The sequence below is a fragment of the Macrobrachium rosenbergii genome, chromosome 50 (assembly GCF_040412425.1).
Source record: "Macrobrachium rosenbergii isolate ZJJX-2024 chromosome 50, ASM4041242v1, whole genome shotgun sequence".
Classification (NCBI taxonomy): Eukaryota; Metazoa; Arthropoda; class Malacostraca; order Decapoda; family Palaemonidae; genus Macrobrachium; species Macrobrachium rosenbergii.
The window spans coordinates 1,525,001-1,542,179 of NC_089790.1; the positions used below are offsets into that span (position 1 = coordinate 1,525,001).

The following is a 17,179-nucleotide window of genomic DNA, read 5'->3' on the forward strand; positions in this document are numbered from 1 at the left end:
TAAATTATATTAGCGAGGGAAGGTTATCTAAATAAAACGCCTCATTATCATATTACTTTTTCATGCAAAGTAGACATTACATACCTATTGCTCATAATGAATTACTGTAAATTAAGAAATTAAAAAGCTAAAAAAAATTATTATTGGAATCATTATTTATATCATTTTGACTTAGAAAGGACTACTTATTCACATCCATCCAACTAAATGGATGGGAACTAAATAGTCCTACATAATATAGTTTGTTTGTGTATTACTTATCTTTGCATTCTGGGTAATCTTAGAAAATACACCACAAAGAATAAGGACGATTTTACAGATGGAATGAGACCGTGTAATAAATTCGACCTGCAAACCCACCGACTGAAAAGTATATAAGCACATCCCAAATTGTTCTCCCAGATAAATAAGAAAGAGAGAGAGAAACATTCTACAAAGGAAACACGCAACACTGAGCGTCCTGCAAGAAAATAAGATTACTTGAGCCAATGCAGAATATAAAAGGCGAGTTTTGATAGAGAGTAAAGCAAGAGTTTGTTTAGGAATATATGTTCAAGTCAGGCCTCAAGTGTGAGAAGCAGTTTTATAGTTAAAAATGTCAGAGAGAATGTTTTATATCAATATGTCCAGACCTTGGGGCCAACTAGGAACACAGAACATAAATCACTGAATCTCAAGCAAAATGTAGAAATTGCATCGAACATAACGCCTGAATCTGAAGTGTCACTGACAATGGTTTACGAAAAATATAAAATTTTACTGCATCATGCACAAAGAAAACTCACTGTGCGAGATGCGAGAATTGAAATATAAAAGCTATTTAGGTGTGGCAGTCATCCCCACTCCGAATATGTGCACTGGATAGAGGAGTAGTGAATATGAAAAATGGATGAACAGAAAAAGACGCTTAATATTAATAACCTGAAATGCTTTTTAAAAGAGTCCCTCTAAAGTACATCTTCTCTGAGCAGAACCGACGCCCTTTACAACAGTATAAAATATACAACTCGACCTCGAAAATTTATGCAGGAGAATGATTGGACGCTCAGAATGAAAATAAATAAATGAATAAGTAAATAAATCTAAAAATAGCCATTCGTGTCCCCTCCGACGTCAAATTGTTGAAACCACCCACCACCATCGAATCTAAGGCTTCCGGGTTCCACTGACAGAGCCTGAATGGTGGAACCATTTGCGTTTTGCATAATCAATGTCATAAGCGCATTTCTGTCGCAAGGACACTTTGCGAAAGAAGCTACAGCACATCAGTCTCTTGTCATCTTCAGCCTCACTGTTCGTAATTACTTCACGTACTGAAGGCCACTCACGCAAATGTCCGCAAAGAGCGTTCGTTGCGTAACACTTAATGCCTCGTGCATACTGAATGTGGTTCGCTGATGTTATATTTCCACGATTGCATCTTCAAATACCTCAGCCATTAGGCAATTTTCCTCTACCATAATTGGCGCTACGTATCAGAACTTACATCATTTCTCGTATCATCATCTTCTTCTTCTTTTTTTGCAGTTCCTGTGTATTGGCAGAGACGCATTCCATTCTAATGGCTTCATCGCTGCGCCGTCCTCTTGTGCATATTTTGAATCGTTGGCGCCGGTTTTATCAGTTCCCCGGTAAGTGATCCGTCAGCCCCCTTTTCTCTGCATACTGATTTATCGTCTGTGCATCTCAAGTGATGTATTAGGGTCTCCCAAGGTCAAGCAAAGTCGTGTAACTTTTCTGACCGAGTTACTTACGTAAATCTCGTTTATAAAATGCAGTGGTAACATTTACTTGGCAATGGCAAGTTTGTAAACATTATCCACTTCTTGTAAATGTACTACGATATTTATTTCATTAATTTTACTGTGACTGGTTCATTCATCCTGGAGACCCTTTTTACTTGAATATGTTTCTCTATAAAGCACCAATCCACTCTATGTCTATTTTCTTCATAAATGTCTCTTTTTGCAGACATTTTATTTATTAGATGTTGCAAATGAATCTAGCCTGAATTATCAGCACTGACGATCATGGGCCATATTACCAGACCTTGATTAGTAAATATTCCTCTTGATTCTCTCAAAAACTTTCAACCTACTGAATCATCAAAGGCCAACTGCCCGGATCCCCCAGGTTCATCGTGGGTAGAGATATAGCATGTGCGGTCTCTCTAATTCTTAACAGGACAAAACCAATGTCTCAGAAGCATTATATCCATAAAATGTTACAATGTTTTCAGCTTTCACCGTTCTTTAGAGCTTTATAAACTTTAAAATTTATAGTTCAATGCATAAGTAAAGGAAAGCTTGAAATGAAAGATATATCTCATGGGCCTTTAGGAAAGTAAATATGAACTTGACATCGTCAAACAGGACACGGAATAAACATGCTAATGGCCATAGATAGACCAGACCAGATGGAAGATTTAAAGTAAGGGAAAACGAATGGAGGAACAGAATTCAAAAGTCCACCTTTGGACAAACCACTTCTTAGGATTCTTCGAAAGACAAAGAGGCTGCTAGCAGGAAGGAATAACCTCTCGCAAATAACAACAGATCCTGTTATCAAACAGAGTTATCAGGATAATCACGGTCAATACAATGAGTCGAGAGGTTTCGTTATCACGACGAAAATGACACGAACAAATTTAAACTTAACAAATCGGGAGCTAATTGGATACTGCGAGGTCAGATTACAAAAGATGTCGGAGAAGGGGCGGTTGGCTTTAACAAAGAAAGGTGTAATTCGTCAAGGAATGTCTAATTCATTCTCGAAGGTCAAATCTGACGTAGCAAGGACTGATTCAATACACCGAGGACTAGCCGAGTAATAATTGCAAATTCTAAGGGAGAACATTAATTTAAAGCCGTAAGCTATATTTCAGAACATGAAAGCTTAATTCCATTAAAATAAAATAAATTTCACTCGTTATTATCTTAATTTACTTTTACGTTTAGCTCAAATACCAATCAAACTAGAATGACATTATTCCTTTTACGAATCCATTAACGCTTAATTTCCTTAGCAAAGGTAAGAGGCAGATAGATGAACTCATAGATTATGATGAATGTTATCTGCAGAGAGAGAGAGAGAGAGAGAGAGAGAGAGAGAGAGAGAGAGAGAGAGAGAGAGAGAGAGAGAGAGAGAGAAATATTTTATAATTATTCTTGCAATTTAGCAAAGCTTTTTAACAGAAGAAAGATAGAAAGATATATATATATATATATATATATATATATATATATATATATATATAAATTATATATATATTTATATATATATATAAATATGAATTTTATATATATATATATATATATATATATATATATATATATATATATATATATATATATATATATATATATATATATATATATATATATATATATATATATATATATGGAGAGAGAGAGAGAGAGTGAGTTTAGAGAAAAGGTCACCTCTACTTGCATTGACCTCGCGTTGACCAGTCCCCCGCCCCCTCCGGTCTACCCCCAGTACGTTCCTGGGCCAACCATTTCATCACATCTCAAATGCCTGTTATTTCGATACCAATCTTTCATCCGGGCTCGTCCTATTAATTTTTTTTTTTTCTTTTTTTTCCTCTCCTCCATTTCCCAACGCGTCATTTTCTCATCGCACTCATTTCTCTTTTCAATTCGCTCATTTCCAGTTTTACTTTCCAGCGAGAGAGTTTACCGCATTTCCTCGTTCTGAGTCGTTCTCTTTTTTTTTTTTTTTTTTTGTTACTGGGTATTTTATATTTTCTTCAAGAATACTTAGCAGATTTTTCATTACTGCTCTCTCTCTCTCTCTCTCTCTCTCTCTCTCTCTCTCTCTCTCTCTCTCTCTCTCAACACAAAACAAGAACTAGCTAAGAACCAGAAAGCTAGTACATTCTGATACATTCTGGAGTCTCATTCCCTCTAATAGGAAAAAGCTCTATATACATATATATATATATATATACATATAATATATATATTTATATATATATATATATATTTATATATATGTATATATTTATATATACATATAATATATATATACAGTATATATATGTATAATATTATATATATACATATAATATATATATTTATATATATGTATATATTTATAAATTATATATATATAAACAGATATATAGATATGTGAGTGTGTGTACGTGTGTCGTGCGCGTATAAAGCTATTTCGTACATACATGGCAACAAAGGCATGAACTGGGTCAGTCATGTACTGGGTATTTTGGAATTTACCTTGATGCACAGATGATTCATGTTCCCGCAAGGGTCCATGCAACATGCACCGGAATGTCGTGACTCCATCACTGTTGCAACACACAGAGAAAAGAAAGCAGAGAGAGAGAGAGAGAGAGAGAGAGAGAGACTGGCCATCACTGTTTCACTTTCCATTTTCGTGCCAAATCGGGAGCCACTTATTCTTGTAGAGTATTCCGCCAAAGAGAGGTTCTCTTTTATATAAAAAAAAAATTCTAGCTCAGCTCTAACTGAAGGTTGGTAAATAAAAATTTAACGAAAAATAAAAAATGGATGTCATAACTATGCATTTGAACATTTGTCCGGCAACAAAAATATCTTATTTACATAATCCAGTAAGACAATGAAATTGAATTCTCAACTCAACCTTTAAATATACTTACATACACACACACACACACATATATACTGTATATATGTGTGTATGTATGTATGGATGTATATTTATTTGCATAAACACATATACATATATGTGTGTGTGAGAAGAGAGAGAGAGAAGAGAGAGAGAGAGAGAGAGAGAGAGAGAGAGAGAGAGAGAGAGAGAGAGAGACAAAATAACTAAAATGTTCATCTACTTTCAATGTTTAGAATCCGATCTAACAAATAAACAAACAAGACTAACCCTTAAAAAATGGACCACCTCCTTTAAAATTTTGGACAGATTTTAAGCACTTCCTTCATCCTGACTAAACAGAAACCACAAAAATTTAAGAGACAATAACCCATTACAGCGTCGTGTGCTGGTAACGAGATGAGGTTTCCTAGATATATGTCAAGAGAGATAAAAGCATAGAACAAAAGTATCATACACTTCCGGGTTCTGTCTCAACTGAACCACAGGGAAAATAACGTCTCCCCCGGTTCGAATAAAGCTGACTAATCATGAGACCAGTTTAAACCCAATTTAATTACAATCGATAATGTATTCTCTTGCACACACTCTATCTACATATGCACGCGTCTATTAAGATTAGAAAATGAACGATAAAATAAATCCATCTTACCTTTGATGAGCTGGATATGATTTCCAAAAGACATTTGCGGTTTCCTGAAATAAAAGTTGAGGGATTATTTATGTATAAAAATTACTTCGTTTATTTTCAAATTAAGAAAGAGTAACAGGGATTATTTATCTATAAAAATGACTTCCACATTTGTTTATCTACAAATTACAAATCCGACATTGATCCAATGCTCTTATGAGAGTAAAATCGACCTTTGCTTTTATCTTTTGGGTTCCTCTTCGCACGGAACATTAAAATACGTGCTCCGTGAGAGGCCATTACTTTGTGCAGAGCACGTACTTCGATGTTCCGTACAAACGAGTTTTTTTTTTTTTTTTACTTTTTTTTAAAGCGAGTAATTCAGTGGATTTTACTGTCCTTGTGCCTATTTTTTTAAGAAAGACAAGAACTGAAGGAGGAGACAGTATGAGTAGGAAAGAAAAGTTATATATATATATATATATATATATATATATATATATATATATATATATATATATATATATATATATATATATATATATATATATATACCTATTTTTTATATGTATATATATATATATATATATATATATATATATATCTGATATATATATATACATATATATATACAGGGTATGTTGAAACCAGACCAGTTAGCTTATTGAAAAATACTGAAAACGTATGCTCCCAGAAGTCACAAAAAAAAAAGCGAGGAAAAAATACGCCGAAGTTTCTTCGGCGCAATCGAGTTTTCTGTAAAGTACAACGCTGCATGAGCCGCGGCCCATGAAACTTTAACCACGGCCAGGTAGCCTGTCCTATAGCATTGCCAGACACACGATCATGGCTAACTTTAACCTTAAATAAAATAAAAACTACAGAGGCTAGAGGGCTGCAATTCAGCACGTTTGATGATCGGAGGGTGGATGATCAACATATCAATTTGCAGCCCTCTAGCCTCAGTAGCTTATAAGAACCTGAGGGCGGACAAAAAAAAAAAAGGTGCGGACGGACAGACAAAGCCGGCACAACAGTTTTCTTTTACAGAAAACTAAGAACTTATTTCAGTGAAACCTACATCACGCCATCAGCCGAGCGAGAGGGTCTTCGCAATTCAACCTCTCTTGTGCTGAAGTTTTTTTTCATATTTCCGAGATTCTGTTAATTCCAACAATAACTTAGGACATTCCTCAGCTAAATGACTATTTATGTGCGAGTACCCTTCTAGGTCTTTGTATTTATGCAAAGCAACAGCACCCACTGTATATTTAAACCGAACTAACTTAGCCTAACATGACTGTAGTTACATGGGTTCAACCTGACAGCGGAATGGCTAGGTTCATTTGAACAATAGTTTACATAAAACTTACGTATGGACCTTTTTTCTTTATAGACTGGAATTCGAGGCGAAAGAAAGATCTAAAAATTTTTTTAAGTGAGAGTTAAATGAGTTTCTCGCTACAGGCGATTACAGGCCCAGTCGTCCTTGATTCATGGAGATGATTTTCTTCCGTAGCTCTTTTTTATATTGAAAGAAATTCATCTTAGAGTAAATGTAAAAAAGAAAAAAAAGGAAAAAGAGAAAATAACAAAAAAAAAAACTAAAAAATAAAAGCTACAAGGGTCATAATCATTATTAAATTTCATGCTTGCCATGTATTCATTACCTTCATTCATCACAAAGATTCACTCCCAGACTTCACTATCAATCATCACTGAATCCCGTCGCAACCTTTCACGTCGTGCCTCGAAGACAAGAACTACTAATCACCTCCATTCATCTCGGTAATCATCCTCATTCATCTTCAGCTCGTTACTTTCCGGCGATCACTGTCTACAGGTTGTCTGTCTGTCTGTCTGTCACACCCCTGGTTACACCCGTCAGCGGGCGATCACGTCACGGCAATATACATTCAAAAAATCTCAATCACCTGTCTCAGTTACCTGTCATTGCAAAAGAGGCGTTAAGCTGCGTGTCATTGGCGTATCATTGTCGAATCTTCCGTTGCATTTTCTCTTTCCTTAATGTCATTCACGTGACGCTTCCCAGACTGCAGAATTGCACAGTCACATTCTGGAAACTCGTTTCCAGGTGATTGACTGGACTCGTTAATTGTTTCTTGTCTTCAAGTGACGGATTTGGGAATTTCCTCTGCTTCCACTCTGTACCTGGAGTTTTTCATTTTCAGTATGCCATTTGATTCCTTTTCCTATTTTGCAAGCGACAAGAGACCATTAAGTCCTTTTGCTACTTTGCGAGTGACAAGAGGCCATTAAGTGAGTGATTTACCTTTCAGTAAGCATATGTTATTGGCTCCTGGACATAAATGTACCAAATATGTAATACACGATAAGGAAATGTCTCAAAGATTATATCTTGAACGTTTTAAAATCAGTTCACTACTCTGGAGAGAGAGAGAGAGAGAGAGAGAGAGAGAGAGAGAGAGAGAGAGAGAGAGAGAGAGAGAGAGATACATATCGTTTTATACACATACTTCCCAACATAACAAAGACCAGACTGATTTGGCACTACCATAATAGGGCGTTGCAAAAACGCCGGTCACAGACGCCAAAATAAACAAACTTAGGTCAGCGATCGCCAAATTCTCAAAGGTCACAGCACACGGGCCAAGCTCCAAATTGCGAGCGCGGCAATCCTGATTTACTGCCGAACGGAAGGTATCAATCTGTCTCATTAAACGCTTATTCACACCCGGCTGACGGTGGACCTCGTTCTTGGCAGCTTGAGCCGTCAGAAGCTTTAGACGTTCTCTTGAAGAGATGCGTCGATGGAGTTTGAGGGAATGCGACACTCACTCGGTTTTATTTATGAGCAAGAGCTTTGATGCCCCCTAAAGCAGTTTTTTGTTTATATTTCCTTATTCTTCCACGTAAGCGATTTATTTCCATTTGATTTTCGATGAGAATATTGTGCCCAGGAGAGTGGCAGTCTTGTGTATATATATAATATATATATATATATATATATATATATATATATATATATATATATATATATATATATATATATATATATATATATATATACATACATACATACATATATAGAACACATAAAAGGCAATTTGTATATATACTATAACACATCAAAACACACGCAAATTCATCGCTCAAACTGTTAGGCCATAGATCTAAAAATCATTTAATTAAAATGAGAAATTTCCGTATGATGCATAAAACCATTTATGCAGTCTAAAGCAGATACGATACATGAACTCCTATCCATAGTTAGGCAAAAGAATTGATCCCTGCGACAGTTGTATAAACGAATGTAAACAAATATCTTACCTTGTGACTCTCGACCTAAGTCTCTGAGGCTGCAAGTCCATGGTAACAATCAAAAATGTCGATTCAGTTTGATCAGTCCTACAAGGCATTGCTTCTGGCCTGAGGATCTCTCGTACATCCTACTTGTTTCCTGAGACACGTTAAAAACCAAAAGAGGTCCTCTTGCACTTTCCAGTACAGGCCTTCATCAAAGCAGTCATGTACTCTTTGGAATTTTGAAACGTTCACTATAAAACGCATTATGGAAGCAGTGATAAAAAAAACATCTTCAGAAGTCTATCCAAGACTCTTGAATATATTGTAAACCTACAACAAATATCACTCCTACAACATATATCGCTCTATCATCATAATCATAATGACTACTGATAATATTACTTAGCTCACACGCACATACAAAAATAACTTCCCAAACAAGGTGAGAATCCAAATCAAAAGATCAAATCTGCAGGTTACGAGAACACAATGAGCTCCACCTGACAGCAGACGAATGGGAGAATTATAATAATCTCCAAGGCTAGGACCGAAGCCCCCAGCATACGAATCCATAAGAGAAGGAGCAACAACACGCAGGCCTTAGCAAGTGGAATTGTGGGTGGGTATTCAATGGGATATCTGACAAAGAAATCCTCTTGTTAGAATAATTCCTAGTACTCAATCACGCTGCAACAGACTTTCTTAGAAGGGACAAAGGGTCATCTAAATACGGGATATCCAGTTTACCTTGGTAATCAAGCGCCTTTCCATGAGAAAGTTTCGGGGAATTCTTTTCGAAAGCGCTTATAATCAGGTAGAGTGGCGTTCTTGCATCGTTCTGTTCTTTTAGAATTCTTCTTCTTTGTGTGGATGTCAAGCAACCAACACCCCTCCCTCCCACCCACCCTAGGTCCCATGCCCCAGGTCCCCACAAAACTAGGGGTCGTAAGGTTTTCCCCAGCTTAAATTCCTGACATTCAAACCTAAATAGGATTTGAATCCAAACGCAATAAGCCACCTATTCAATACTCGATCGTCTCGACAAGAGTCAAGGAGAATACAAAAAACGTACGCATAATGAAGTGGTAAGAAAAAAGGAAACAAAATAACTTATACAATAGAGCAACTGTTCTTGCACGATACTGATGGTAAGAGGATGAGGGGGAAGGCGATAAATCAAGAGGAAACAAGATAGGATAAAGCGTAACTAAGTTGAGGCGGAGACAGAAAAATGGAGAAAATGTTCTTTGAAAATATCAGGAGACTGACAGAGCTTTTTTTTTCCACATCCGAACAAAAGAAGTAGAAAGTTCAAATGGATAATGAAGGAAAGTTGAAGATGATGCAGTACAAAGTACAAACGAAAGCATTGTATTTACACAAACAATAATAATAATAACAATATCACAAACAAAAACAGCAATAATAATAATCATACAACTCCCATAATTTAGTTTCTAAGGCCAATGAGGACAATAAAAAAAAAACTGTTTAGAAAATTCATTATTTGCATCCAAAACATCAATTTCTTATCGTTCAACTTGAAAAAAACAAGTCTGTAAGGTCAATAATGACAATAAAAAAAAACTGTTTAGAAAATTCATTATTTGCATCCAAAACATCATCAATTTCTTATCGTTCAACTTGAAAAAAACAAAAGTCTGTGCTAAAGCAGATTCTTCATCAATTTTTAATGGTTCACTTAAAAAAGATAGTCTGGGCTAAAACGGATTCTTCAACTTGAAGTCAAGGGAAAATCAATTTTAAACCTCGACGCAACGACAATGTTACCAATAAAGATTTTATGCAGCCTTCAGGCGCCGTTCTCATTCGATGAAGTAACAGTTATTGTCATACAGAGAAAAAAATTAATTTTGCTGAATTATCTCTTCATAACTTGCATCGAAATATTTCCCTTATTCCTGCATTTCTTTACTCGCTTGGCAGGAGAGAGAATTCCATGAGAGCCCAACGATACAAAAAAGATGTTACGCAGAATGAAAAACACGACTGGTTTCGATGTATTTTGAAATTCCCTTTCAGTTATAGCATTCACATGAAGTCAGGAAGAACCGGGGGGGGGGGGGAATTAATCGAATCGGACTTTCACAACAAAATGACACGAGATGATGCAATTGCAATATAAAGGCAATACTCTCCGCCGATTTTGCAACTGTTCCGTATAACATGAAACTGACAGTCAAATCATACCGCTCGGGACTCAGCTCATCCGCTGCAGCGTTGGAGCGAGCGAAATGTCATGAGACGTTCTCTTCTTGCATATTTCCCTACAACCGTTAATTTTTATATAATTTGACCGGAACTGCAGACCTTTTCTACCCCCCTTGTTTTTTTCCTGCTCCACTAACTATCCAGCCTCGCAGTTCTACAGTTCCTTTTCCATGCTCTATGTTGAAGACACAAAAAAAATTGAAAAGATGACCAGTTTTTTTTATTTAGCCACTTGGAAAAAAAAAAAAAAAAAGCGGTATTAAACTAATATCTCCCCTTGGGTGAAGACAGACCCGACCTCAAACTGTCAGATGTCACAGGACTGTGGGAACACTGAAAAGAGTAAATAAAAATTCTCGACTTTCAAGAACCATAAATTGTCGACGGGAACTGGTGAAACCCTTGCCTCGGATCCCCCAAAATTCATGGACAGATTTTGGCCGATATTTCAGGTGGATGTTAGGCCAACAACACGCCCACCGGACAAAAATGACCTTTGCTTCGTTTCACACGGCTTCGGAGAGTCGATCGGAGGGTCTGCCAAGTTTCGACGGAGCCGATCTCACCGCTTACGGTGAAAGGAAGAGTTGTCGATATTATGTTCCCCAGGTAAACGATTCTTTCGGGGGCGGGGGGGCAGCATGAAGTATATATATATATATATACCTGATCTTTTGTGAGGAGACGAAGCAGATTGGATCGGGGAAACTGGAAATAAATTCTGTTAGAGCATTTAGCCTCTGAATGTGAAGGAAGGACCTAATTTCCATACTGCTGAGATCATGAGCTGCTTCCTTTGGAATATATACTGTGTGTATATATATATATATATATATATATATATATATATATATATATATATATATATATATATATATATAAATATATAAATATATAAATATATAATATATATATATATATATATATATATATATATATATATATATATATATATTACTAACAGGACCTCATTCAAACTGGATGGTACCCAATGGAGTATTTAGTTAGATACCATCCAGTTTCAATGAGGTTCTGTTAATAATTCTACCAATACACAGAACAATATTTGTATATGTGATAATGTTAATAAATTATATATATATATATATATATATATATATATATATATATATATATATATATATCATACATACATACATACATATACGTGTATATAGCTTTGACAAGCTGACACACACAGAGAGACAGAGATGAGAAAAAAAAAAATAATTAAATCCAGAAGCGGCGGCAAAAGAAATCAAGTGATCAGAGCCAGCGACATCCAGATTGGGAGAAAGTGACACAAAGTATAATCAATCTATCATTCACCGGACAATAAATCGGCGGACGTATCCTACAGGATGTCTTAAGGGTCAAAGGCCCGTGACATAGGGATGGGACTATCACCTCTGAGGGAGGACGATGGTTGACTCTTACCAGAACCTCCCCTGGCGGAACTCCAATTACTCCCAACTAGCATTTCAGTGCACTGACATGACAGGGAGACAGTCATTACATTCCTGGACTCTCTCTCTCTCTCTCTCTCTCTCTCTCTCTCTCTCTCTCTCTCTAAACCCTCTGGTAATATCTCACTTGCACAATGGCCATTACTCTCTCTGGAAGTGAATACTGTAACTGACACCTGCTTTTGGTCTGATTAAAAAGAATTTGTTACCTAGAGACCCCGTTCTCATCCTTCTGGTTACCAACTTTCGGCCAACTATAGCAATGGTGGTCTTGATGATTCCATCTCGTTACAAAGCAAGACAGAGTGAAGAAAAATGCGTGTTTACCTATTATTTTATCTCAGAATCCGACACTTGAATTAAAACATCTGCAAATTTGATTCGTATAAAATCTCTCAAGAAAGAATTTTCTATCGGTACGACATCTCCCATCTATAACATTCAGGTATTTAGCCTACTTTCCATTCATAAATCTGGGTAGATAGATAGATAGATAGATATGTGTGTATGTGTGTGTGTGTGTGTATCATGAGCTAATACCATAGCTTCGACATTTCTTTACCAAAACATCAGTCACATGGGCGACAACTTAACAATATTAAACATCCCTGAACGAACTCGTAAATTAAGTCACGTGACAACAGTACCCCATTCAAAAAAATAAATAAATAAAAAAGAAAATAACTGGGGATATGGAGAGACATCAGTTTAAGTCATCAGAACAAACCAGCCGTATGATCGGGAACAATTCAAAACCCAGGTTAAGTACAGTAAGCACTATTACTCGCCCACGCCCACAAAACATGAGGCTCACTCAGAGATATCAAATTACTCTCTTATCCCTCATAATTTACGAACAATACTTTTTTATTCTTCTAGATTACGGAGGCTCGAGCACAAAGCCCACACAACCCGTTTGATCACAAAAACCGTGATTCGACAAAAAGACGGACTTGAAGTTATAACTGTAATTTGTTCTCCCCCAAAGAAGTCTGTCCACTTCAAAGGTAATGGGTTTTTGACATTCGAACAAGTTGAAATTCATGCTTCCTTTGTACTGCTCTACAAGAGGATTCCCATCTGCAGTCATGGGTTAACGAATTTCGTATCAAATCTCGTAAAATTCTCGTTCTTGACGACGAAAAAAGGGGCGTTTCCGCTTTATTCAACAATGTCCTTTCGGTTTGAAATACTGGCTGCGCTCACTCTGGTCGTAACCCCATAACTCAGGCAATATTTCTTGGACGTTTGCACCGAGCTACGAGGATAGTTTCTCTAGCGTTATCTAGGTTTACTGACTGATTTCCTTAGTTCCTGAGAGCAAAAAAAAAAAAAGGTGCTTGGAGGAAATACCATGTTTCAAAGCCTTTTTCCTATTTCGCAATTTGAGCACAAAAATTTTCTAATTTATGCTGGATGTAGGCGTGATATAAAGATCATTTCATTATGGTAAATATCTTTCAAGTCATAAACGTAATAACACGAATTTATATCATAATGAAAACCACCCATACACGGATATAATTTTCTTCCGAAAAAAAGAGGGTTCGATGATTTAGATTCATAAAAACACAAAACGATCTGACATTCCGAACTGTAGCGACCAGCGGCCATCTTTTGATTCGAAACAATTCCAGCTATGTCTTAATTCTCCCCTACATCAAACCTGATCAAGCGAATGGTCTTTGGATTGTTATAAAAAATCATTCTTTTACTCAGTCTTCCACCCAAAAATGCCAGGTTAATCCAAAGGTCTTACCATAGCAGAGGACAATGGTATTTTGATTAAACGGTAGTTGCATTCTTTCGTCAAAGACTCCTTTCAAAATAACGAGGCTAATCCAATGGTCTTTTGATTGCAGAAGCTCCATTTTACTCTCAAAATAACGGGGCTAATCCAGTAATCATTTCATTACCAAAATATTACATGGATGGTTGTCTTATTCAAGAATCGTCTCAAAGTAAAACGAAAAATCCAGTGAGCCTTGGACTAAAATTTAGTTGCATCTCGATTCAGCCTTATTTCAGTAGTCCCTTGATTGCAGAACACTTCCATTATTTTTATCAAGCTCTCTTTCGGGTGAATGAAATAAACCACAATAAGGACTGGAACTAAAATTAAAAATAATTCTAAAATGTATATGGGGAAAATGCCAACGTAATGACTGACACTGATGTCTGGCAAGCTAGATCGGCCATCGACGAACCTTTTTAATACCCGAGACAGGTTTCGGTAGCTGTTTGTTACTCCTCGGCTAATTAAGGAACCGGTACAGCCCACCAGCCACAACCACCAATCACAAACGATCGTACAACACACACACACACACACACACACACACAAACACATACGCCACAAGGGCCCCACAGATGCACTTAAAATGATTAAATAAGAGGCCACTAGATGGGAAAACAGCTTCGGGAAACAAGTCATGAAGATACGAATCTGAAAAAGTTGGGAAGAAACCTGCCCATTGAAGAAGCTGGACAGGAGATTTATGCGGTAATCTTGAAGGGAGACGAGGAAGGAATATTATATAAGAATAATAAAACGTTCTGGAGACTAAAAACTAAGCGAGATTAAATAATGCATTGAATCTTTCTTAGATAGTTTCCCCCTTAGGGTTTTAACCCGGTATGTATCCAACTTTGCGGCGTGTTTAGGACAAGCCCCGTTGGGGATTAATGTATAAACATAAACAAAAGACTGTAAATATAAAGATAATGACCACCAAGAAATATTAGTCCTAGATAACGACCTCCAAGAGATATTACTCCTAGATAACGATCCCCCAACTTTGTTGGGGGTTACTGTCTACGAAAGATCCAGTGCATTATATATATATATATATATATATATATATATATATATATATATATATATATATATATATATATATATATATATATATATATATTGATTTATTTATTTATTTCAAGAATCAGCTTGGCCAGAACGCATTCAACGACGAAAAACAATTGGAAAAGATAGAGCCACATTGGGTTACAAATCCCTCCAGGAAATTCCATCAGCTATTTCGACCCCTGGTACGTTTACCTGCCTGGCTGCAATCATCTCGGTTAATTACAAAGCCAAACAGGGACCTGCTTTTAAGACCTGGCTCCCCCAGCTCACCTGGTTAGAGTAAGTCACCTCCACCTGACTTCTCGAACTCTCGTTATCACGGGCTCCCTTCAGGACTCGAATCTGCTGGCTTTACCTACCGCAAACATCATTCCAGGAATTGATAAATTAAGAAAAAAATTTTTTAAAAATCTTCTGAAACGGCAACAAATGAAACAATGAAATTTGAAAACGTAACAAAAAATGCAACAGATTATTTCCAACCAAGGTCTCCCCACCAACGGCAGATAACTTCAAGTTATTTATATTTACTATAAAAATATCTATAACATTAACGAAATTCCCCAAATATGAAAGCTCTCTGAAAACACCGCCATATTCATCTCACTTACTTTGTTGTGAAGCATTCATCATCATTCATCATTCATTTAACCTCACATTCATCTCACCATTCGCTGATCTTGTGGAGTCATCAGCTGACCAATCCGGGCGTGTCTGAATGTACTGCCCAGACCTGTGGCTTCGGCTTCATCGCATGTTACTTCCACATTCACATTAATATGGATGTTCGCATGCATTCCTCAAAGCCTTTACGCTCAGGCCTTTCACTTTCTCTCTCTCTCTCTCTCTCTCTCTCTCTCTCTCTCTCTCTCTCTCTCTCTCTCTCTGTTTGAGATGCTTTTTTTTATTACCTTGATTACTTAAAAATGTGAAATTTTTGTTTGGTTCTGAAAACAGAATCTTAGATATTTTAAACTTATTTAAGGTTATCTAAAACTTATAACTCGAAATATACATCTATTTTTTTTATTTGAATTCTCATAAATAACGGTGAGCTCAATGGCATTTAGACAAATCTAATAAAGTGTAATTAAACGTCAGTATTCCATACCTATATATATATATATATATATATATATATATATATATATATATATATATATATATATATATATATAATAAATAACCATCACCACCACCACATAGCTATCCAAATACAGCAATACTAAAACGATATCACTTTGCTCTGGGAGACACTAACTACAGAATGTGGAAATGACGAAACGGTAAAGATCTTAAACCGTCCATTTTTTTTTTGCAGCTCGATACGACCGGGAAACAGACGAATAAAATTCTTTTTACCGTCGTGGGCGACATTGTATGTAGCCAATAAAATAACGCCCCTAATACGCAATGGCGCCCACGGTATGTTTTGTGAGCATTTTTTCATTTAATTGCTTTGCTAATTTATGGTTGTCCATTAAACAGCGTTATTTATTCTCAATGGTTTGTTCTCTAGAGCGTTTTTCTTAACTGAAATGTGATTCTTCTTTCCAATTATTCATCAAAATGCAACTGCCATTTTTGTGTATGTGTGTGTTTTTATGGATGCCGACGGGATGGACAACTTACTGTCATTTTCCAATCGCGTCTGAAGGGCAAAATGAAGAATGGTTATGAATCGAGCCTCGCCTGAGTTTTGGGGGAAGAGTGAATTATCCGCCATCTTGAAAGAAAAAGAAAATTGGAGCGCGAGATCCTTCTGAGGTATGGCGATTGAAAACCGAGTGATTCTGAGGTTTCTAATTTCCACCGAGTTATTATGGTAAGGTGTGGTTTGACGGGTGTTACGAGGCGGCCGGAAAGAAATGAAACCAGCATCGTAATTCTAGAGAATTGTATTTATAATGAGACCCACCCTATTCTCACTATCTCTTCATTATATCCCATTAGAAGGGGACACGCCTCGCCTAAACAAACTAGAATCTCTTTTTACTCGAAGATGCTGTTTACCAATTTTTTGGTGAAACTGATCCAGTAGTTCTGAAGAATGAATAAAAAATGTAA

At 36.4% G+C, this 17,179-nt stretch overlaps 1 protein-coding gene across 3 annotated transcripts in view; it reads right to left on the reverse strand.

Moving 5' to 3' along the window:
* Window positions 1–17,179, reverse strand: part of LOC136832485 (uncharacterized) — a 161,907-nt gene that overhangs the window by 87,024 nt on the left and 57,704 nt on the right. For all 3 annotated transcript variants that reach the window (XM_067093366.1, XM_067093367.1, XM_067093369.1), the window contains exon 3: window positions 5,282–5,325. The gene's annotated coding sequence lies outside the window, so the exon portion shown is untranslated. The remainder of the gene's footprint in view (window positions 1–5,281; window positions 5,326–17,179) is intronic.